Below are 24,161 nucleotides of genomic sequence, written 5' to 3'. Positions count from 1 at the left end.
ATTGGGAGCATCTTTTGTTCTATTGAGGTGACTCCAGGTGGGCTCCTGGATGGCTCTTGGGTAGAACAGGTCACAGAAAACCAAATTTTAAGAAGCTTGGAATTTCCAGCCCCACCCTCCATTCCCCAGAGAGGGGAGAGGGGCTAGAAATGGAATAATTGATCAGGCCCATAAAATCTTGAAAGTACAGGACAGACATACTTCTACCTCCACAGAACAGAAGCTCCTGCACCTAGGACCCACCCAGACCTTGCCCTGTTTATCTCTTAACCTGAGTGTTCATCTATATCCTTTGATAAACTGGTAAACGGAGTTCTGTGAGCTGCTGGCAAATTGATTGAACCCAAAGAGGGGGTCATTGGAACCTCTGATCTATAGCTGGTTGGTCAGAAGCTCAGGTGGCAACCTGAGCTTGCCACTGGCATCTGATGTAGGAAAGGGAGCAGTCCGTGGGACTGAGCCTTAAACCTGTGGGATCTGACGCTCTCTCTAGGTAGATAGTGTCAGAATTGGGTTGAATTCTCAATACCCTACTGGTTCCTGGGAATTGCTCGTTGTTGTGTAAGAAGTCACCACACACACACACACACACACACACACACAAAGAGAGAAAGACATTGGAATTGGGTCCAGGAACCCAAAGACACATTCTCTCTCTTTTTTTTTTTTTTTAAAGATTTTATTTATTTATTCATGAGAGACACACAGAGAGAGGCAGAGACACAGGCAGAGGGAGAAGCAGGCTCCATGCAGGGAGCCCGACATGGGACTTGATCCCGGGACTCCAGGATCACGCCCTGGGCTGAAGGCGAGCACTAAACCGCTGAGCCCCCCAGGAATCCCCGACACATTCTCTTAAAAGAGAAACAATTTGGAGGTCCTGGGTAACACAGTCGGTTAAGCTGCCCAACTCTTGGTTGTGGCTCAGGGCATGATCTCACGGGAGGTTGAGACCTGCATCAGGCTCCACACTCAGCTTGGTCTGCTTCTATTTCTTCCTCTCCCTCTGCCCCTCTCACTCATCCTCTCTCTCTCTCTCTCTCTCATAAATAAATAAATAAATAAATAAATAAATAAATAAATAAATAAAATCTTTTTATATCTCTCAAATAAATAAATATTTTTTTAAAAAAGTTTTAAAAGAGAAACAATTACCGCACAATCTCCTCCTCCCATACTCTAGCAGGCTATAATTTCCTCATTTCCTTAAGTTTACAGCCCATTTTCAGACACTGTTCTTCATAGTTTCAATCAGAGAAGACATAATTTCATGTTCTGCTCATTAGTTTCATTAATCTGTATACCAGTCAGAATGAGGTTAGCCAGGTTATGCTGCAGTAACAAATAGCACCAATCTCTCAGGGGCTTAAATCACTTTGTAATTCTTGTTGCCTATACTTGCCATCCTCACTCCAGGCCCCAGGTACATGCAGCCGCATCTGCAGAGGGTGGTAGGTGGTACTTTGGAATGATTGAGAGTTCTCAGATTAGATCGTGGTGATGGTCACACAACTCTGTGAACTCACTAAAAGTCATTGAATTGTACACGTAAAGGAAGTAAATTTTATAGTAGGTAAATTTTGTCTCAAGGAAACTGTTAAGAATGACATTGCAATTAACACCTTCAAACAACAAATTTAAATCTTTTTATTTATTTATTTTTAATTTTCTCACCATACAGAGGTGATCGTTTTTCAGACTTGCTGCCTGATTTCAGACCTATTGCCTGACTGGCCCCCTGAGGCCTACCAGACCTTACTTCAGGCTTTGGGCTCGGGACACATTTAATTTTCCCACTTGGAATGGAGAGACCTTGGATCTTTTTACAGACTGGCAAAGTCTGGCATGACCCGCAGAAAAGGAGGCATTTCACAGCTAGAGAAACTGAGGCCAGAGAAAGAAAGGGCCTTGCCAGGCCACATGGGCATCTGATAGCAGCCCCTCAATGCCCGGCACAGACGGGGTTCACAGACAAACCCCAGGGGAAGCAGCTATTGAACGAGCTAGACAGTGTGGCACAGGTAGCCCCTCGATTCTTTCTCGCCAGAGCCCTGTTAGCTCTCTGGGGACACCTGCATCTGCTTAAGACGCTTCTGTGGCTTCTCCATCCTGGGGGTACACAGTACAAGCACAGGCTCATCTCCTATGTATTAAAAAGTCTGGTCCTGGGGCACCTGGGTGGGTCAGTTGGTTAAGTGTCTGCCTCCAGCTCAGGTCATGATCCCAGGGCCCTGGGATCGAGCACCATGTCAGGCTTCCGGCTCAGCGAGGAGCCTGCTTCTCCCTCTCCTTCTGCTCCTCCCCCTGCTTGTGCTCTCTCTCTCTAATAAATAAATAGTCTGGTCCTATTTGCTCTCAATGTTTTCGTGTTCTATTTGGTCTCAAGCTTCTCCTCCCTGATAGCTCAGAGAAAGAGACAGGGCTAGAAAAAGTTGATTAGTGTGGTTACCATTAGGCATTGGCACCTCTGGGCATAGCAGACACTCAAATGCTGATTCTGTCCCCACGGGGCATTTGGTGGGTTCCCAAGGGAACCTCCCACCAGGCACCTCACCCCACATTCTCAGGCAGAGTGGTGGTACTCCCTAGCTGATCTCTCATGACCCCTACCCCTCAGCTTCTGCTTCCCCCCTAATTCACTGCTCTGCTGCAGTTGCCCTGTCCTAGAAGAAACCCTGTGGGCAAGGTCCTTATCAGAAGGCTCACAGCCACCTTGCTTCCCACCCATGGAAGTAGTCACCGCTCCCCAGCATCAAGGCAAGGGCAGCCTGTCCCCAGAGCAGCTGGTTTGTGAGCTGCTGGGCCCACTAGGTAGTATCTTTGATCCTTACAACAAACTACAAGGCAGGCATTCTCACACACACAAACACACCCCCACCCCACCCCATCTGCCTTCACAGATGAATAAACTGAGGCCCAGACAGTAAGTGGAACTGGAGAGTATTAGAATCCAAGTTTTCCTGACCCCAAAGCCCTTTCCCTTCATTTATGCCAAAGATCCTCTTGGCCAACATCAACTGCAAATATTGAGTGAGTGCCTAGTGATAGTGAGGCAGGTCAGCCCAGGCAATCCAGGTAGAGTAGGGGCCCAGGTCTGGGCAAAGAGCAGGAGCAGGAGGGACATAGGATTGCTCATGGGACCCATGAATCTGGAAAGTAAATTTGGAAAAAAGAAAAGAGTCACTGATCTGCAGCCTTGGGCTCTGGGACAGGAGGTGGAGGTGCCATTAATGAAAGCTGACCCAGTGGTTCCCAAACCCTGCTGTGAATGAGAACACCCCAGGATCCTTAAAATATACTGGGGCCTGTACCCCATCCCCAGACATCTTGATCTCATTGGTGTGGGGGCAGCGTGGGCATGGTGAGCTGTAGAGGAGTAGCAGGGTCTGTGGCAGGGACAGGGTGTGCAAGGAGAAGCAGGCAGCTCTGAGGGTCTGCTCAGAGTGGCAATGACCTGGCCCCAGTGGCACTGGAGAAAGGTTAGCTGGAGAACTGTGGAAGGGAAAGGCGGGAGGGCAAGAATGAAAGAGAAGAGAAGCCAAACCCCCAGGGGGTGCAGTGAGTGTGAGTCCAATGTCTGTCACTAACTTCCTCTGTGACCAGGATGAATTGCTTCCCCTCTCTGGCCTCAGTTCCTCCACCTGGAAGAGAAGGGGATTGAACTTCACGTTGACTGATGATTCTTCTGGCTCCAGGGTTGGAGGATGCGCCCCAGCAGCCCCACCTCGTCCCAGCAGGCTGCACCTCCTGGTACACAGTAAACCCAGATGGCCTTCCTGGTTCAGAAGCCCCCTGTCCCCTCCCTGCACTCCCTGGCCACTTTATGACGTAGCCAGACACAGTTTGTGGAAATTTCCCAATAGCTCCTCTTAGCCCAGCTGGGGAACGTGGCTGTCCCTCAGGCTTCCGGTGGAAATTTCCACTCTCACCCTGACAGCTGGTGGGAGACTGCCTCAGAGCTGGAGACAGATCAGAGTTCGTTGGCAATGGGTGGCAGAGGCGGGCAGGACCTAGTCACAGGCCACCCAGGGTCAACTCCTGCAACAAGGGTTTGCAGAACACCTCACCTGGCCCCGTGTGCTGGCCCCGTTCCAGGTGTCAGGGACTCAGGACAGGAGAGTCCCAGCCTCCCGAAGCTTGTCTCCTAATGGGGAGAAGATATGTACTTGAATACTGTGAACACAAGAAAGCTGGGTAAGGAAATAGGGAGTAGCGCTGGAGGCAGGGAGGCAGCTTGTTTAGATGAAGTGATCGGGGAAGGCCTCACGGTTGATGAGGCCACATTGTATGATTTTCACAGGGAGCAACAGGTACAAAGCCGGGCTTCAGCTGGCGTGTTGAGGATGGCACAGGGAAGAGTAGAAGTCCCAAGATCAGAGTTTCCTGTGGCGGCCTTCCCATGGTGAGGACTTTGGATTTTATGCTTAGTGCTATGGGGAATCTGTGGGGGTTCCTGAGCATTGGGGTGACAGGATCTGACTTACATTTTATTAGCTGTTTGTGTGTTTATTTACTTACTTTACAACCCGGGGCTGATATATATCTCACAACCAGGGGCATAAATGTGTTATGTTTGGCCAGGGCAAAGTTACACTTGGGAGTGAACTCATGCGTTCAATAGCATCCACTTACATCATCCAGAGGCATTTGCAGAGGTCCGTGGGTGGGCCTGACTCATCCTCCTAGGCTCCCTGACCTGCATCTGCAGGAAGGGGAAAAGAGCAGACTGCAGGGAAGCCATCACCCAGGAGATCTGAGGCCCAGAGGCACAGCCCTCTTTGTTGGCTATATTTTCTTTCTTTCTTTTTTTTTTTTTTTTAAGATTTTATTTACTCATGAGTGACACAGAGAGAGAGAGAGAGAGGCAGAGACACAGGTAGAGGGAGTAGCAGGCTCCATGCAGGGAGCCCGACGTGGGACTCGATCCCGGGACTCCAGGATCACGCCCTGGGCCGAAGGCAGGCACTAAACCTCTGAGCCACCCAGGGATCCCCTCTTTTTCTTTTTTTAAGTAGGCTTCACACCCAGTGTAGAGCCAACATGGTGCTCAAACGCACAACTGTGAGATCAAGACCTGAGCCAATATCAAGGGTTGGACACTTAACTGACTGAGCCACCCCAGTGCCCCGGCTTATTTTTGTCCTGCATTCTGTGGGTACCTTGACAATACCTCATAGGCATACAGGTCTTTGAGGGTGTCAACATCCTATACTTCAAGACTAGAAGTGATTTCATAAAATGCCATAGGACTCTGTTAGAAAGCAAATCATAGCCCCAAAATGGTGTCACTAATGTTAAGGCCTTATTTTAGCAAACCAAGACTTAATACCTAATGACAGTTTCAATGACTCAGGAACATAGCCTTTAACCAGCCCAACTGGGACTTCCTGGTCAACACCAGGAGGTTACCCCATAATAAACCTCTACTCTTCCCCTTAGGAGGGAACCTGGCCTAAAACCATGCATTCCTTGCAAATAAATTCTTTTTTTTTTTTCTTTCTGCCCCCTCTCTGCCTTTAAAAACCTTCCATTCTGCACAGCTCCTTGGAACTCCCCTCTACCTGTTAGATGAGATGTTGCTATATTTGTAAATTGTCTAATAAAGCCAATTAGATCTTCAGATTTACTCCGTTAAATTTTTTTAACAGGTTTGGTGGCAGCAGTGGGATCCAAGGTGAGCTTCTGACAGCATTCAAGGACAATGAGAAGCACATGCATGCTTTTGAACCCTTTTGAGTTCACTGTCTTTCTCACCATTTCTTAGGCCCCGGGTGAGCTCCTCTTGGTCTGAGCTCTGCTTCTGTTGGGCTGAGCTCCCAATCCAACGGGGTTTCCAGTCCAGGGTTCAGAGGTCCTTCTAGACTGACAGGAGGATCTAACAGTGCACGAGGAAAAAGTGGAAAAGTGCCCTTGGTTCAGTCCGCAATGCTCAACCACTGAGCCACCTAGTTGCCCCCAGGATTTATCTCATTTAAATGACAACTAAACTCTACTGAATTACTTTGATATACAAATAACAGTGATAGTAAACCTTAGAGTGTTCCATGTCAGGCTCTGTTCTAATCATCTGATTTGTGTTAACGCATTTAATCCCCCCAACCCCAGGAGTAGCTGTCATGATACTCGCCCAGAGAGGAAGGTGGAGCACAGAGGTCAGCCAGTCAGTAGTGTGCAGGGACTCAGATCTAGAAGTCTGGTGTCTGAGGCGGAGCTCTAACTCCTAGCTTAAATGAATCCACTCTGACAAAACAGATACTGGGCAGCCCGGGTGGCTCAGCAGTTTAATGCCGCCTTCAGCCCGGGGCATGATCCTGGAGACTCGGGATCGAGTCCCGCATCCAGCCCCCTGCATGGAGCCTGCTTCTCCCTCTGCCTGTGTCTCTGCCTCTCTCTGTGTCTCTAATGAATAGATAAATAAAATCTTTAAAAGCTAATAATAATTTAATTTAATTTAAAAAAAGAAATTTTGCTTACTCTCTTCCAATCAGTTCCCTTTCATTTGCATTGAGATCTGCATTAAGGGGAGAACTTACCGTTCCCATGTGATATCCCACTTCAGGAAGTTTTTTAAAAAGTATTATACTAAGGGGGAACCTGCCTGGCTCAGTCGGTACAGCATGCAACTCTCAATCTCAGGGTCATGAGTTCAAGCCCCACATTGGGTGTGAACCTTCTTTAAAAAAAAAAAAAAAACTTGGTTACTCTAAAAATTCCATTATAAAACTGAACCATATTTTCATGCATTCTAACATTAAGGTAAATTCCAGGAAACTAAAGAATATAAAATTACTTTAAAAAGCTGATGTGGGGGCAGCCCGGGTGGCTCAGTGGTTTAGTGCCGCCTTCAGCTCAGGGCCGGATCCTGGAGACCCAGGATCGAGTCCCATGTCAGGCTCCCTGCATGGAGCCTGCCTCTCCCTCTGCCTGTGTCTCTGCCTCTCTCTCTCTCTCTCTGTCATGAATAAATAAATAAAATCTTAAAAAAAAAAAAAAAAAAGCTGATGTGGAAAGAATGAGGGGAAAATCAGTACATACAGGGTTATCAATGCAACCTGACATACTGCACAGAGTGTACTGTAGAACACCATATAGCTATAAGACACTGTTACCAATTATTTATTGCTCAAATATAATATATACAGCAATCACAAAATCAGAAAGTCATGGGTACCAGCCAGTGCCTTAGGGATAACAGGACATCTTTACTATGGACAGTAAAAGCATTTGTTATCCAATCTTTCTAAATTAACTGTTACCACTTATTTCTACATATTCTAAATAGCATTTCCCTCCAAAAAGTAGACTCTCCAGCTCTTGGTACTAACTCTTAAATTCAATAAACCTGGGATCCCTGGGTGGCGCAGCGGTTTAGTGCCTGCCTTTGGCCCAGGGCGCGATCCTGGAGACCCGGGATCGAATCCCATGTCGGGCTCCCGGTGCATGGAGCCTGCTTCTCCCTCTGCCTGTGTCTCTGCCTCTCTCTCTCTCTCTGTGACTATCATAAATAAATAAAAAAATTAAAAAAAAAAAATTCAATAAACCTGAACATATCAATAAGCTCTTCAGTCTTTTATTGCTCTACCACAGAAATAAAGGCACAGAGAGGACTTGTACCTTCTAAAGAAAAGTATGCAATGCCTTACAGTTTGAAATACTAAGTAATTGATCCTCATAAGCAGAGAGCATCAACTCAAAAAAATTTTTACTAGTTTTTTCCTTTTCTTTTACAAGAGACTAATCATTGTATTAATATTAATATTAAAGATTTTAACATCTTTACATAATCTCTATACCCAACGTGGGGCTCGAACTTACAACCCTGAGATCCCGAGTCACACACTCACCTGACTGAGCCAGCTAGGCACCCTATTGTATTAATATTATACTACAAAAGTATGTACATTCCCTAATTTAAAAGGTTACATATTAGATATACAAGTAATATCAGTATTTTCTCCAATAATTCACAATTTTTACAATTTCTGCTATTTTGGAACAAACATTAAAATTCCAAAATTTAGGGATCCCTGGGTGGCGCAGCGGTGCCTTTGGCCCAGGGCGCGATCCTGGAGATCCGGGATCGAATCCCACATCAGGCTCCCGGTGCATGAAGCCTGCTTCTCCCTCTGCCTGTGTCTCTGCCTCTCTCTCTCTCACTGTGTGCCTATCATGAATAAATTAAAAAAAAAATTCCAAAATTTATGTATCATTAAGTATGAATTGAAACATTTAGCATTTCAAAGAATTAAGAATGGCAGAACATACAATTAACTATAAATTTTAGGGACACCTGGGTGGCTCAACAGTTAAGCATCTGCCTTTGGCTCAGGATGTGATCCCAGAGTCCCCTGATGGAGTCCCGCATCAGGCTCTTTGCATGGAGCCTGCTTCTCTTCTCTCTTCCTGTGTACTCTGCCTCTCTCTCTCTCTCTGTGTCTGTCATGAATAAATAAATAAAATCTTAAAATATATATATAAATATTACATTGGTGATACAGGTCCCCTTTGTTATTTGATTTCTTTTTTTTTTTAAGATTTTATTTATTTATTCATGAGAGACACAGAGAGAGAAGCAGAGACACAGGCAGAGGGAAAAGCAGGCTCCACAAAGGGAGCCCGACGTGGGACTCGATCCCGGGACTCCAAGATTACGCCTTGGGCAGAAGGCAGGCGCTAAACCGCTGAGCCACCCAGGGATCCCCTGTTATTTGATTTCTTAGGTAAACATTCTAATAGGGTGTTTTCAAGTGAGTAGTTTTGGTTTGAAAATTTGAGTTTTTATATTAATTGTAAAGAGCCTTGAGGTTGTACATTTTGTTAAATTGTATGATAACCTTGAACTGTAGGACATGCCTACCTTAGAGTATGTACCTAGCTACTACTGTTAAAAAAGTTTACTTAAGATAAATATTCAGATGAGTGGGGTTTAACCTAATTTTGCAAAGGCCTTTATGAATATCTTAATGTAGCAACCTTGTTTTGAGAACCAGCATTTTATACCGCTAAATGTTACTGCTAAAATTAGTTGGTAAAGAGCTCTATTTAATCAGCTTAAAGAAACTTAGGCGCTTATATAAATTTACTATTTATAAAACTCTCAAAAATAAAATAAAAATTTAATCCAAATGAATTTCTAGATTCATGTAATCTAGGAAAATATTCTTCTGTATCAAAATTAGTTTGAAAGTTTTTTTTTAATATTTTATTTATTTATTCATGAGACACACAGAGAGAGAGGGGCAGAGACCAGAGGGAGAAGTAGGCACCACGTAGGGAGCCCCACGCAGGACCCAAACCCTGGACCCCAGGACCATGTCCTGGGCCGAAGGCAGAGGCTCAACCGCCAAGCCACCCAGGCATCCCTCAAAATTAGTTTAAAAGTTGCTGGTTTAGGGACACCTGGGTGGCTTGGTGGTTGAGCGTCTGTCTGCCTTTGGCTCAGGGCATGATCCTGAGGTGCTGGGATCGAGTCCCACATCAGGCTACCCAGAGGGAGCCTGCTTCTCTCTCTGCCTCTGTGTCTCTCATGAATAAATAAACAAAATCTTTTTTAAAAAGTTGCTAGTTTGATTAGAATGGACATGTCTTAGAGTTATCAACATCGAATATAATGCAAGCATACAACTTTTTATTTTACCTAGTTTTACTAATCAAATAAGTTCACGTTATGTTGCAAAATCTGCTAGCAAAAAAATAAGTAACTTAGAATAATAGCTGACTTTGTCTAATGTCTCACAAAGCTTTTGTGGATAATCGAAACATAATTGTTAAGAATAAATAAATTGCAGGTACCTGATGACTCAGTCATTTAAGCATCAGACTCTTGATTTTGGCTGGAGTTGTGAGATCAGGGTGCGGGACTGAGCTCCACAACTGGCTCCCTACTCAGCATGGAGTCTGTTTGAGATTCCCTCTCAGAGCGACTGGGTGGCTCAGTCAGTTAAACGCTTGCTTTTGGCTCAGGTCATGATCCCAGCATCCTGGGATAGAGCCCTATGTTGAGCTTCTCCCTCTCCCTCCTCTGCTCCCCCTGCTTGTGCTCTCTTGCTCTGTCAAATAAATAAATAAGATCTTTAAGAAAAAAGAGAGAGAGAGATTTCTCTTTTCCTCTCCCTATGCCCCTCTCCCTGCTCAAGTTCTCAAATAAATTCTTTAAAAAAAGAATAAGTAAATTGAATAGATATAAATATGGTAAAAAGTTTTTAGGTATTTTCCCCAAATCTTTTTGGTAGCCTCAGACCTCAATATTTTGCTAAACTAAGTGATGAGTTAAGTTAAATTTATTGAATATCCAGATAATTTTCTAATAAGATAAAATACTGAAACGTTAATTACTGAACATAAGCTTAACACTTTTTTCTTCCTTTTACAGAAGAACTGAAGATATTTGTGTTTATTAGCAAACATGTTACATGTCACGCTGAAAAAAAGATTTTAAGATTTATTTATTTTAGTGGGGGAGGGGCAGACAGTGAGGAAGAGAAAATCTCTAGCAGATCCCCCACTGGACAAGAAGCCTCATGGGGTGCTCATCCCACAATACCCAAGCCGAAATCTGTCCACTCAATGGACTGAGCCACCCAGGCACCCCACATTGAGAAATTTTCTATCAAAAAAGCACATATCATGCGGAGAAAAGGGAACCCTCTTACACTGTTGGTGGGAATGTGAACTGGTGCAGCCACTCTGGAAAACTGTGTGGAGGTTCCTCAAACAGTTAAAAATATACCTGCCCTACGACCCAGCAATTGCACTGTTGGGGATTTACCCCAAAGATACAAATGCAATGAAACGCCGGGACACCTGCACCCCGATGTTTCTAGCAGCAATGGCCACTATAGCCAAACTGTGGAAGGAGCCTCGGTGTCCAACGAAAGATGAATGGATAAAGAAGATGTGGTTTATGTATACAATGGAATATTACTCAGCTATTAGAAATGACAAATACCCACCATTTGCTTCAACGTGGATGGAACTGGAGGGTATTATGCTGAGTGAAGTAAGTCAGTCGGAGAAGGACAAACATTATATGTTCTCATTCATTTGGGGAATATAAATAATAGTGAAAGGGAAAATAAGGGAAGGGAGAAGAAATGGGTGGGAAATATCAGAAAGGGAGACAGAACGTAAAGACTGCTAACTCTGGGAAACGAACTAGGGGTGGTAGAAGGGGAGGAGGGCGGGGGGTGGGAGTGAATGGGTGACGGGCACTGGGTGTTATTCTGTATGTTAGTAAATTGAACACCAATAAAAAAAATAAAATAAAAAAAAAATAAAAGAAAAAAAAATTTTTTTGAAACTTCAAAAAAAAAAAAAAAAAAAAAAAAAAAAAAAAAAGCACATATCTAGAAATCATTAAAAGTACTTGTAAGTCTGCCTTACAAGAAGGCTTGTGTAAAAAATAGTTCATAATTATTTACTTCTTAAAGTTCCCAAGGGTTAGGAATTTTAATTAATATATGTAATTAAAGCTATTGAAAGTAATAAGGGAAACATATCTGCCTACAAATTGCCTGTCAGAAAAGTAGAATGGATGCTTTCTGTGAGAGAAGGTACGAGCAATGGAAATGCATTCTTGTTGAGGGGAAAGAAAGTAATTTTGTCCTGCAGTGGGACTGGTTACTTAAAGAGGGAAAATATAGATCAATATCTGAGTGTAGGGACACCTGGGTGGCTCAGCGGTTGAGCGTCTGCCTTCGGCTCAGGGTGTGATCCTGGGATCCGAGATCAGGTCCCACGTCAGACTCCCTGTGAGGGGCCTCTTTCTCCCTCTGCCTGTGTCTCTCATGAATAAATAAATAAATTTTAAAAATAAAAAGGATCTGAGTGTAAAAAAGAAAGTTGTAGACAGTTTCTAGAAGAAGAACCTTTGAAAGGGAATTTTAATGTGTGGTTAAGCTGGCTAAGATTAAAATTCATTCGAGAATAATTTAGGGGTGCCTGGGCGGCTCAATCAGTTAAGCATCTGCCTTTGGCTCTGGTCATGATCCTGGGGTCCTGGTATTGGGCCCCACATCAGGCTCTCTGCTCAGCCAGGAGTCTGCTTCTCCCTCTCCCTCTGTTCCTCTCTCTGCTTGTGCTCTCTTTCTCAAATAAGTAAAATCTTTAAAAAAAGAGTAAGTTTTAATATCCAAAGTATACTGGCGCAAAATTAGAATTTGACTTTTCTCTCTGTTAAAAGGACAAAGTTTGGGGCACCTGGCTGGCTCAGTCAGTTGAGCATCTGACTCTTGGTTTTGACTCAGGTCCTGATCTCAAGGATTGGGAAACTGAGTCCTGAGTCAGCTCTCCACTCAGTGAGGAGTCTGCTTCAAGATTCTCTCTCTCCTTCTCCTTCTCCCCCTCCGCCTACTCCCCACCACTACCCATGCACATGCTCCCTCTTTTCCTAAATAAATAAATCTTTTTTAAAAATAAAGGACAAAGTTTTATCTTAATTTTTTTAGAGATTTTATTTATTTATTTATTCATGAGAGACACGAGAGAAAGAGAGGCAGAGACACAGGCAGAGGGAGAAGCAGGCTCCATGCAGGGAGCCCGACGTGGAACTCAATCCCGGGACTCCAGGGTCATACCCTGGGCTGAAGGCAGGCACTAAACCGCTGAGCCACCCGGGCTGCCAAAGTTTTCTCTTAAGAAAAAAATTTTTTTGTAAATTTTTATAAAGATTTTATTTATTTATTTTTTGTTTTTTTAATTTATGATAGTCACACACAGAGAGAGAGAGGCAGAGACACAGGCAGAGGGAGAAGCAGGCTCCATGCACCGGGAGCCTGACGTGGGATTCGATCCCGGGTCTCCAGGATCGTGCCCTGGGCCAAAGGCAGGCGCCAAACCGCTGCGCCACCCAGGGATCCCAAGACTTTATTTTTATTTTATTTTTTTTAATTATTTTATTTATGATAGTCACACAGAGAGAGAGAGAGAGGCAGAGACATAGGCAGAGGGAGAAGCAGGCTCCATGCACCGGGAGCCCGACGTGGGATTCGATCCTGGGTCTCCAGGATCACGCCCTGGGCCAAAGGCAGGCGCCAAACCGCTGTGCCACCCAGGGATCCCCGCCAAGACTTTATTAAGTAATCTCTACACTCAACATAGGGTTCAGACTCACAACCCAGAGGCCAAGAGTTGCACGCTCCATGGACTGAGCCAGCCAGGTGCCCCAAGGACAAAGTTTTCTTAGATTATTAGTTTGCTCTTCATAAGAAACTATAAACAAAGTTTTTGATTTACCTTTTATATAATTGCCTAGAAAGAAAAAGATTTCATGTTTTGCTTTTATCAGGTCTGTAGTTATACAGAATTTTTTAAAAACTGAGTCTTCTCAATATTTTTTAAAAGCTTATTTATATTTTTTTAAAGTAATCTCTACACTCAACGTGGGGTTGGAACTCCCAACATTGAGATCAAGAGTCACATGTGCTTCTAACCGAGCCAGCCAGGCTGGGGCCCCTGAGTCTTTTCAATAGTAAAAGAGCTAAGGCTTTTTACAAATATTTAACTTCCTGTATTTGCCTACAAATTGTCATTTTGGTTAAATGCATAACTAAGTATTATTTCACAGTGACCTATAGTCCTGTTTGACCAAGTGTTTTAAAACCTTTTTTTAAACTTTTTTATTTGGTATAATTGACACAAATTTTTTAAACTTTTTAATATTTTTTAGTATTTTTCCTTTAGAATTATTTTACTAAATCATAAATGTACAACTTAACTCGACACATGCACTTAAATTTATTTTTTACATTTTATTTATTTTTTATTTTTATTTTATTATTATTTTAAAACATTTTATTTATTCATGAGAGACAGAGAGAGAGAGGTAGAGACACAGGCAGAGGGAGAAGCAGGCTCCATGCAGGGAGCCCAACGTGGGACTCGATCCTGGGCCTCCAGGATCAGGCCCTGGGCTGAAGGCGACACTAAACCGCTGAGCCTCCCAGGCTGCCCTTTATTTATTTTTTAAAGATTTAAAGATTTTATTTATTTTTTAAAGATTTATTTATTTATTTTAGAGAGACAGAACATGAGCAGGATAGCAGAGAGAGAGAGAGAGAATCTCAAGTAGACTCCACACCAAGCACAGACCCTGACTGGGCTCTCTATTCCACCTTGAGATAATGAATTGAGTCGAAACCAAGAGTCCAACGCTTAACCAAATGCACCACCCAGGCACCCCATTATTTTTTTTACATTTTATTTTTAAGTAATCTCTAGCCCCAACATTGAGCCCAAACTTACAACCTTGAGCCAACCAGGGTGGCTCAGCAGTTGAGTGTCTGCCTTTGGCTCAGGGCATGATCCTAAAATCCCGGGATCAAGTCCCACATCGGGTTCCCTGCATGGAGCCTGCTTCTCCCTCTGCCTATGTCTCTGCCTCTCTCTCTCTCTCTCATGAATAAATAAAATCTTAAAAAAAAAAAAACAAACCTACAACCTTGAGATCAAGAGTCACAAGTTCCATGGATTGAGCCAGCCAGGCACTCTAGCACTTAAATTTTTTTAAAGGAAAATGTTATGTTTTATTATATCATGGTCCTGGCTTATAGCTTTTCAAGACCTAGAGAAAAATCTTTAGAAAGGTTTCACAGGTCACCTGAAACTTACAAATTCAACATTATCAAAGAAGGAATGCTTCTATACTCTTACAAAGACCACCAGAAAGAAACAATAATTAAAAAGCTAAGAAACAGTCTCAAAGGCATTTTTTGATGAACGGCTCAAAAATCAAATTCTAAGTGAAGCCATTTTTATTCCTAGCTACTTTGGGGGATTTTTCAGGGGGCCCCTGAAACATCTCAGAGAGAGGTTAAATTAATCAGACTTATTTGGTATGTTAAATTACACGGGAAGCACTGTCAAGTAAATGAAGATAAACCTTTTCTGGTTACACTGCGTGAGTAAATGTTATTCCTATAAGTTGTTCTAGAAATTGCATAAAATTCCAAAAATTCTGATCTGCCCTGGTAAAAGTTTATCAGTCGTAATTCCAGTTATTATCTTAAAATATATGTCACTGAAATGACCAAATTTCATTGTCAATTGAATTGTAATGAACTCTAATCAGACCTTTAAGCATGACATTTTTAAGTCTTTTGACATTTATAGTTACTGTTATACTCAGATGTTGCTTCCTGCAAATGTGTTTTATCTTCAGAGAAATTCTTGGAAAGGAACCTGGTGAGGACTCTGGAATGCAGATTTTTGAAAACTTTCAGATCATAAAACTAAACTGGGTATGAATTTCCAAAATGAGTAGAAGAATGGATTCAAACAGAATTAAATAGCATGGAACCAAACAAACTGAAGAGGATGATCATTTTTATGACTCTTATTTAAAATATCACTGGTTTTCTAATGTTCTGCTATTCCAGATTTGGGGAAATCTTTGTCTCTTTTATGCTACCAACAATTTGATAGTGTGAAAAAAGATATGATGTATCTTTCTTTTTCCTCCCTTCCTGATTCCTCCAGAATTCAAAAACTTTTGAGTATTCTTTTTTATTTTTTTTTAAGATTTTATTCACTTATTCATGAGAGAGGCAGAGACATAGGCAGAAGAAGGAGAAGCAGGCTCCATGCAAGAGCCCAATGTAGGACTCGATCCCGGGAACTCCAGAATCATCACCTGAGCCAAAGGCAGAAGCTCAACTGCTTGAGCCACCCAGGTGTCCCTTGAGTATTCTTTGGATGGCAAAATATTTACATAAATTCAGTGAGAATCTGTTCTCCTACCCATAGGAGACAATTCGAAACGTTGGTTATATTACCAAGGCTTTGACTGGAATATTATATTTGAAAGAGATGTGCCTAGACTCAGGTATGACCAGACAGTTTTAAGGAACTAAGGTTTTGTATGGTTGACTTTACAAAGCCAGTAAAGTCCCTTAAAAAAAAAAAAAAAGTTAACCTGCTACCTTATTTACAATTCTCCAGCAAAGCAGATTTTTATTTGTTTGTTTAAGGAGGCTCCACTCCCAGGATGATGCCTAACATGGTGCTTGAACTTAGAACCCTGAGACTGAGACCTGAGCTGAGATCAAGAGTCAAGTGCTTAACTGACTGAGCCATCCAGACACCCCTCCAGCAAGGCAGTTTTAAAAAGAGATTATATATGGGGCACCTGGCTGGGTCAGTCGGTTGAGCAAAAGACTCTTGATCTCTGGGTCAGGAATTTGAGCCACAGGTTGGATGTAGAGACTCCTAAAAAGAGAGGGGGCAGGGTGGGGGAGAGTTTATACAGCCAAGCATTAATCTGGCAACACACATATACATAATCAGGCAACATTTAATGCAAACAAATTAGTTTTACTATTAAAAATATGAAGGTAATTGTAAAGAAAAGAAATTATGGGGCAGCCCAGGTGGCCCAGTGGTTTAGCACCACCTTCGGACCAGGGCCTGATCCTGGAGTCCAGGGATCCAGTCCCACATTGGGCTCCCTGCATGGAGCCTGCTTCTCCCTCAGCCTGTGTCTCTGCCCCGCCCCCCCCCACCCCATCTCTCATGAATAAATAAATAAATATCTTTAAAAAAAAAGAAATGTTTGCACCTTTTTCTGTATCAGATTCTAATCCTGTTAAATGTCTTTGAAGTTCTATTATGTACCTATACATTAGACTGGATCCAATTTCCTCTAGTTCCTTCAAATATCTGGCTATGACTCTCCCAACTAATATATCCAATTTTCTCCTACCCTTCTGATTTGGAAATGGTAAGGACAAAGGTTGCCCTTGAATGCCCTTGAATCTCCTTGGAAGGGATTATACCAGGTCCTCTTCACCCCCCAGATGGGAGCCAAACTTTGGGGACTTAAGTCTTGGATATGCATCTCACAGCTGGAAAACGTTCCACTCACTCACCATCTGGTCCTATATAAGCACCGGAGCCCTCCAGATCATATTGATGAGGAAGAGAAGGAGCTGATGTCGGGTGAACTGCTTCCTCCCAAGACATCAGATCAAGACTTTCTACTTTAAACACAACCCCCCCCCCCCGCCAAAAAAAATAATAAACACAAAACCCCTTTTTCTTTCCTTTCTTTCCTTTACTGTGACCCTGGCTTGGAAAGACCATGACAAAGTGGGTAAACATTGCCTTTCAGACTGTGGATTCATCACCAAACAGTCCTTTATGAGCCAGAAGTCATAACCTGTGAATATCACAGAAATTAAAAAAAAAAATTAAAAAAACGTCATGATCAGTGGGGGGAAAAAAGAGTCATGATCTGTGGATACTGCACTGAAGGGGCAACAAAGGAACTATAGAGCACTAGCTGCGAGTGGCGTGAATGTCTTAAATTTTGATTGCATCTTTCAGCTTAGAGTCTGATCAAAAGGGAGGAACTATTTTAAAAAATGGCTCAAGGGCAGCCCCGGTGGCGCAGCAGTTTAGCACCGCCTGCAGCCCGGGGCGTGATCCTGGAGACCCAGGATCGAGTCCCTCGTCAGGCTCTCTGTGTGGAACCTGCTTCTCCCTCTGCCTGTATCTCTGCCTCTCTCTCTCTGTGTCTCTATGAATGGATAAATAAAATCTTAAAAAAAAAAAAAAAAAAAGGCGGGATCCCTGGGTGGCGCAGCGGTTTGGCGCCTGCCTTTGGCCCAGGGCGCGATCCTGGAGACCCGGGATCGAATCCCACATCGGGCTCCCGGTGCATGGAGCCTGCTTCTCCCTCTGCCTGTGTCTCTGCCTCTCTCTCTCTCACTGTGTGCCTATCATAAATTAAAAAAAAAAAAAAAAGGCTCAAAATAGTGTCACATATGTTAGGGCCCATGTCAGTAAACCAAGACTTAATGCCTAACCTAACAATGGTTTCAACCTCCCAGAAATATAACCCTTAACCAGCCCAACTGGAATTTCTTGGGCAACAGGCGGAGGTAACCCCATAATAGACCCCTACCATTCCCCTTGGGAGAGTGACCTTGCCTGAAACAATGCTTTCTTTGCTAATAAATTTCTCTTTTCTGCTCCCTCTGTTTTTTTTGTTGTTGTTGTTGTTTTGTCTTGTTTTAAGATTTATTTATTTTAGAGGAATAGCACGAGCAGGAGGGGAAGAGGGATAGAGACTCAAGCAGACTCCACACTGATTGCAGAGCCTGACTGGGGCTCTATCTCACAACCCTGAGGTCATGACTTGAGCCAAAACCAGGAATTGGATGCCCAACTGACTGTGCCATCCAGGCAGCCCTGCCCCCCTCTCTCTCTTTTTTTTTAAAGATTTATTTATTTATTTATGAGAGAGAGAGACACACACACAGGAGGAGGGAGAAGCAGGCTCCATGCCGGGAGCCTGACGTGGGACTCGATCCCGGGACTCCAGGATCGTGCCCTGGGCCAAAGACAAGCGCTAAACCGCTGAGCCACTCAGGGATCCCCCCTCTCTGGTTTTAAAAAACCATGTTGTACAGCTCCTGAGAGCTCCCCTCTACCTGCTAGGTGGGATGCTGACCGATTCATGAATTGCTTAATAAAACCAATTATATTTTCAAATGTGCTCAGTAAAAAAAAAAAAAAAAAAAAAAATTAACAACTGCAAGCCCAGGAAGAAGGGCTGGAGGAGATGGTTTGGACATGTGGGCCTCTTGTTGCCTAGGGTGACTCCTGAGCATCAGAAGCTCACAGCCCTTCTCCAGGGAGAGGGAGGAGGAGGAGGAGGAGGAGCAGGAGGAGGAGGAGGAGGATGTAGCAGGGCATCCCCTACTCCAGGTCCCCACAGATGTGGCACAGCTCTGCTGCCTGCCACATACCAGAGCCCTCTCAGCGGTGGGCATGAAGCTGTAACCCTAAGCCCACAGAGATCCTGAATCTGACTTTGTCTCTCCATCCCATTGACCCCACCCCATCCAAGCCACCCTCATCTCTCCCACACTCCTGCTCCCCACAATCCAGTCTTCTCATGGTGACAGAAGGATCCTTTACAAACATACCCCAATCACATCACTCCCTGCTTAAAGCCCCATAAGCTTCACATCACTTATCAAATGCAATGCGACCCCTCCTTCTGGCCCACAGGCCTGCAGGACTGGGCCCTGACCACCCTCCTGGCACCAGCCCCCCTTCCCCACCTTATCCAGCCACAAGGGCCATGTTTATGTTCCTTCCTCACTCCTGCTGGTTCCTGCCTTTGCACCTTTGCACGTTGTTCCACCTGCCAGGAACACACTGTGCCCCACCTGCCTCACCTGCAGAGACCCTCACCCCTGCCACAGTCTACACCAGCCCTTCCCATCCCCTCCGTGGCATTCATCATCTTTTTGTATGGTCTGTCCCCTCACCAGAGGTCAAGGACCGTGCCTGCCTTGCACATTGCTGTACCCCCAGGGCCTAAAACTAGGTTTGTATTTGTTCAATGAATGAATGAATAAATGAATGGAGAGGCTTGCTTTGGGTACTCTCTTAGGGACAACTAAAGAGAAAAGAGGGGAAGGAGAGTGGGGGCAGAGGACATGGTCTCTGAGATACAAGTCAATCTGGAACCGACGGATGATCATCTCCCCACCAACAGCCAACCCTCCTCCCTGACTGCCCAAGTGATCCTGCCAGCAGGAGTGTCCTGAGACCGGCGTCAGAGTCCACCTGGGGAAAACAGGAGGGAGGAGGGGGGCACAGGCTGCGCCTGGTTGAACCCACTTGATTCAGGGGGAGATGGGACCTGAGCATCCGGGGAATGGCGTTGAGGGCGCCACCTGCTGGCTCTGCCACTGACCAGCTATGGGACAGTGAGGCAACCCTTTCTGAGCCTGGAAAATTGGTTAAGAATAGCATTTACTTCACCAGGATGCTCTAAGGATTCAGTAAGATGGGACACGTGAAATGCCTATTTGCTACAGTGCAGAGCAAATGGCAAGTGCTCATTAGCCAGAAAAGAGAGGAAGAGGGCGCCCGGGTGGCTCAGTGGTTGAGCATCTGCCTTCAGCCCAGGGCGTGATCCTGGGGTCCTGGGATCGAGTCCCGCCTGGGGCTCCCTGCATGGAGCCTGCTTCTCCCTCTCCCTGTGTCTCTGCCTCTCTCTGTCTGTGTCTCTCAGGAATAAATAAATAAAATCTTTTCTAAAAAGAGAGAGAGAGAGGAAGAAAAGTGAGATGGGAAGGAGTGACAGGAGTACAGGGACAGGCAACACAAAGCAGGTGGCTGGCAACCTGGTGGCGGCCCAGTCTCACGTGCTAGGAGTTTGTCCCTGAAAAGATAGAGAAACGTAAAGCACCCCAAACCTTAGCACCTCCTCCCCAAAATGGACTTTTGAGTTCTCTTGGTTCAACCCTCTCATTTTACAAATGTTGGGAGTCCCAGAAAGGACAAAAATGTCTCCAAGATGCCCCAGAGTCAGCACAGTCAGGCACAGAGAAGCCAGCGGGGGAGAGGCCTGCTCCGAAGGCCGCAGGGAGGCCGTGAGCTCCCCGTTCTCCTCAGCTGGGGAGTGGCTGCCTCCCTCTGCAGCTAAGTGAGGGGAGATGCAGTCAGAGAAGGCCCTGTCATCTGCAGGAGGAACACTGGGTGTGGGGGGACAGAGGGGGTCAGGGGACCGACTTCCCACCACCCGGGCACCAGGCCCTTCATTAAACCCGGCCCAGGCTCAGTGCCCCTCCAGCCCGGGAGGGATCATCCCTGCTTTACAGATGAGGGTGGGCACGCCAGGGAACTTCCAGCATATTCTGTGGGTGACTCCAGGAACCCCTGCCCTGCTTCTGTCTGGGAACCGAAGGTCACCACTAACTGCTTGTAAACTTGGGCAAGTCTTTTCTTTCAGGCCTCAAACTCTTCCTCTGAACAGGGAGGGTGGACACAGGGCTCACTGAGGGCTTTCCCAGCTGGAGCCGACTTCACTGGAATTCTAAACAAACGCCCTCCCCCAGCTGAGTCAGGAGGAAAGCCTGCCAGAAAGCCTGGCCGCCTCCCATCGCCTTTCTTGCCCCAGGCCGCGGGGCAGCGCTGCCCAGGGAGAGCCCTGGTTCTGCCCCAAGCCCCAAGCAGCTCCTCTCCCCCTCCCGGGGTGGTGCCCCCATCGCCTGGACCTCAGCCCTCACCATTCCCTGGGGGCAAATCTCAAGCCAGCAGTGGGGGTAAATGAAGCCAGACAATGTATGGAGCCCTGCAATTAGGTGCCCATGTCCCCCAAAAAACTTCAAGGCTTTGGGAAGCCCACAGGTCAGGATTTAGGTCAGTACTTCTCAAACTAAATTCAAAATTTTTAAAAAAATCTGCATAGAACTTACAGTTTTGTAAAATTAAAGAAATACACTAGACACCAGTAATGGTTACACAGCATTGTGAACGTACTTAATACCACTGAATTGTGCACTTAAAAACAGTTAAAACAGCACATTTTATGTTATGTAGATTTTACAATGAAAAATTTTTAGATAAAATGAATTTTAAAAATATGAAGTACCAGCCTCAACTGTAATAGTATCCACCTGACCTTGTACAGTTGTTATAAAAGTCTCTAAATGCTGACTTTCAATTTCTGTATTATCTCATGGCAGCCCAGTAGCAGCGTGTGGCCTGGCAGGGGTCCGAGGAGCACTCTGATATCACTCATTGAGGCTGCAGAGAGGAGGCCTCGTTGGAGAGCCTCTGGGGGACTGGCCAGAAGGAAGAAGGCTCCTGTATCCCTGCTCCCCCCAGCAGGTACTTCTAGATACCAAGCCAAGTAACCCCAAGCGGACCTAGGCCAGGCAGGCTGGTCTGACTTTTGGCTGGCCGCCTCCTCTGCCCCCGTCGGTCTCCCAGGACCTTCTCAATGTACACTGTTGATTAAGGTCTCCCCGTCAGTGGCCACTGATCCACACAGGCAACCATGGGGTGGAATGGGGTGGGGTGGAGTGGGGCACGGTGTGAGCTGGGAGAGGGAAGGACGGGGTGGAAGTGTGCCTTTTCTTCTAGCCCCTAGGCCAAACTTGGCCCAAGCCTCACCTATAGGAAGTCATCTTGGCCCTGCAGCTGCACCCCGCCCACCCCCAACATCACAGCACCTGTCTCTCTGCATTTGTGCAGTGGTGCCTGCTTCTCTATGGGTTGGGAGGATGGTGAGACACGGCTCGGTGTGAAGGTATGGCCACGTTTCAGGCCTGGTGCCCCCGGGCAGGGCACAGTCCATTCGGCTGAGCAGTGGCCTCGACAGCTGGACTCCGGGCCCGTCTCCACCAGACTTTGGGGGCCTGCAGAGGGAGAACGGTTTTAGGGGTGTTGCATCCTGAATACAGTGGTCTCTGGCTTGCTGAGCAACAGAAAACACTGTGGGCTCTAAAAAAAAATCTCAAAACCTACACTCCAATTTTAGGAATTCTACCTCCAAAGGTCTGATGAGGGTCCCTGAGCCGATTTAGAAAAACCCAGCTGGTGTCTGGCCCCGTAAGAGGTGCCCGCAAGCATTTGGAGACTGTGCTCTTGGACTCACAGCATGCCTGGGTGAGTGAGGAACTGTGGCATCTGGGACAGCACAGGGAGGGAGTCACTTTTTATGATATTATTACTTTATTATATATATTACATTTTATTATATTTCCTTTTGTGCTGATTGGCCTTTTGACCTAAAAAATAGTTTGACAGAGTTGCTGTCATGTGTGTCAGAGCCTGCCAACTCAGGCCTCCAGCTGGGGCCCTTCTAACGGTCAAGGTCAGAAGGGGGAGGGCCAGAGGAGGAAGAACAGAGAGCTGTAAGACACACGTCCCACCTCAAGGGGGCAGCACCTGCCCACGGCCTGCTGACTGCGTCTGGGTGGGACTGCGAGCCCAGGCTTGCCAGATCTTCCAGGTTTTTCAAGATAAGCCTGAAATCAGATTTTCGAGTAGAATTAATTGTTAACTCACTCAAAAATTTAAACAGCATGGGTGGAACACAACCTGCCTGGAGACTCTCTGGCTGCAGGCCACCAGCTGGCGCCTTTGGATCTGAAAGGATGCCAGTAAGTGTAGAGCACCTCTGAGGCCAATCTGCAAACCAGGGCAGAGCCGTTGTCTGCTTCTAGAAAATCAGATTGACTTCCTATGGGGTCCAGACAAAAAGAGGACAAAGCAGGTGCCCTGGGTGGACCACAAGAGTCACCCACCCACTCATAATGACTTAATTTCACACACATTTAAATATTTATTTTATTTTATTATTTTTATTTATTTATGATAGTCACACAGAGAGAGAGAGAGAGGCAGAGACACAGGCAGAGGGAGAAGCAGGCCCCATGCACCGGGATTCGATCCTGGGTCTCCAGGATCGCGCCCTGGGCCAAAGGCAAGCGCTAAACCACTGCGCCACCCAGGGATCCCTAAAGATTTATTTTAGAGAGACAGACACAGCATGAGTGGGAGGGGCAGAAGGAGAGGAAGAGAGAATCTCAAGCAAACTCCACGCCGAGCACAGAGCCCAGCACGGGGCTCAATCTCACGACCCTGAGATCACGACCTGGGCTGAAACCAAGAGTCTCCAGCGCATATTTATTAACCTCCCACCACATGCCAGTCTCAGAGCCAGAGATCCTGTGGCAAATGTGACAGACCCAGTCCCTGCTCCCTGAGAACCTTCCTTCTAGCTGGGGAGACACACTTGAAACAAATGATTGCATAATAATTGTTCTGTGATACATAAGGAGGTGCAGTGTAGCGGAGGGTTAAAAGATAAGGTTTGCGTCCTGATTCCACACTCCTAGGTTTGTCACTTTGGGCAAATCTGAGTCTCACTTTCCTCTCATTTCTTGTCTGTAAAATGGGCACAATAACATCATAGGGTTGTTCTGGGGATTCACTATCATGCAAATAATAAGCTGGTGCGTGTGAGAGGGGAGCCTAGGTTCAGCAGGGAGTCCCCACCCACGCCCACCCCCATCTTAGTGATACTGGGCTCCTTGCCAGCAAGGGGAGTGGGAGGCCACAGATTGAAGGCCTGGGCCGGAGGCCTCTTGTACCTCCAGAGGCTCAGTCCCCCTGGTACCCTCCATTCTATTGGGGTGGTGGCCACGGGCATCTGGCTAATCTCCTGCTTCTGTTTCTTACCCATTCTGTCCATCTCACAGCCCACTTGCCCCCAGTAGGATTTGGTGGCCAAAGACAGGGAAGGTACTGCTCATGACCACACTGGGAGAAGGCTGAGCCTTCCAGCATGGGCCAGAGCCCCTCCACGGAGGCTGCTGCATTTTGAGCTCTTCAAGCCCTATAACTAAGCTTTAAAA

At 45.7% G+C, this 24,161-nt stretch overlaps 3 long non-coding RNA genes across 5 annotated transcripts in view; 1 reads left to right on the top strand and 2 right to left on the bottom strand.

The window, feature by feature from the left end:
• Positions 1–15,561, top strand: part of LOC112660132 (uncharacterized) — a 33,441-nt gene extending 17,880 nt beyond the window's left edge. Inside the window, exons 2-5 of one of the 3 annotated variants that reach the window (XR_003136716.3) lie at positions 3,633–3,750; positions 4,301–4,402; positions 5,649–5,674; positions 15,158–15,561. This is a non-coding gene — a long non-coding RNA (uncharacterized LOC112660132). Of the gene's footprint in view, positions 1–3,603; positions 3,751–4,300; positions 4,403–5,648; positions 5,675–6,105; positions 6,393–15,157 lie in introns of those variants that run through there. The other 2 variants (XR_003136717.3, XR_004813846.2) reach the window with 2 other exon arrangements.
• Positions 1,740–6,380, bottom strand: LOC112660133 (uncharacterized). The gene is made up of 4 exons (XR_003136719.3): positions 5,755–6,380; positions 4,633–4,702; positions 4,068–4,144; positions 1,740–3,641 (listed from the first exon to the last, which is right to left on the bottom strand). It is a non-coding gene; the product is annotated as an uncharacterized LOC112660133 (long non-coding RNA).
• LOC125754321 (uncharacterized) lies at positions 9,799–22,771 on the bottom strand. Its single transcript, XR_007408253.1, has 3 exons — positions 22,674–22,771; positions 21,972–22,157; positions 9,799–10,049 (listed from the first exon to the last, which is right to left on the bottom strand). It is a non-coding gene; the product is annotated as an uncharacterized LOC125754321 (long non-coding RNA).
• Positions 22,772–24,161: the final 1,390 nt, after the last annotated feature.

This window comes from Canis lupus, chromosome 2, assembly GCF_003254725.2.
Source record: "Canis lupus dingo isolate Sandy chromosome 2, ASM325472v2, whole genome shotgun sequence".
NCBI classification, from domain to species: domain Eukaryota; kingdom Metazoa; phylum Chordata; class Mammalia; order Carnivora; family Canidae; genus Canis; species Canis lupus.
The sequence above is the reverse complement of the archived record's forward strand: the minus strand, read 5'-3'. Positions and strand labels throughout refer to the sequence as shown.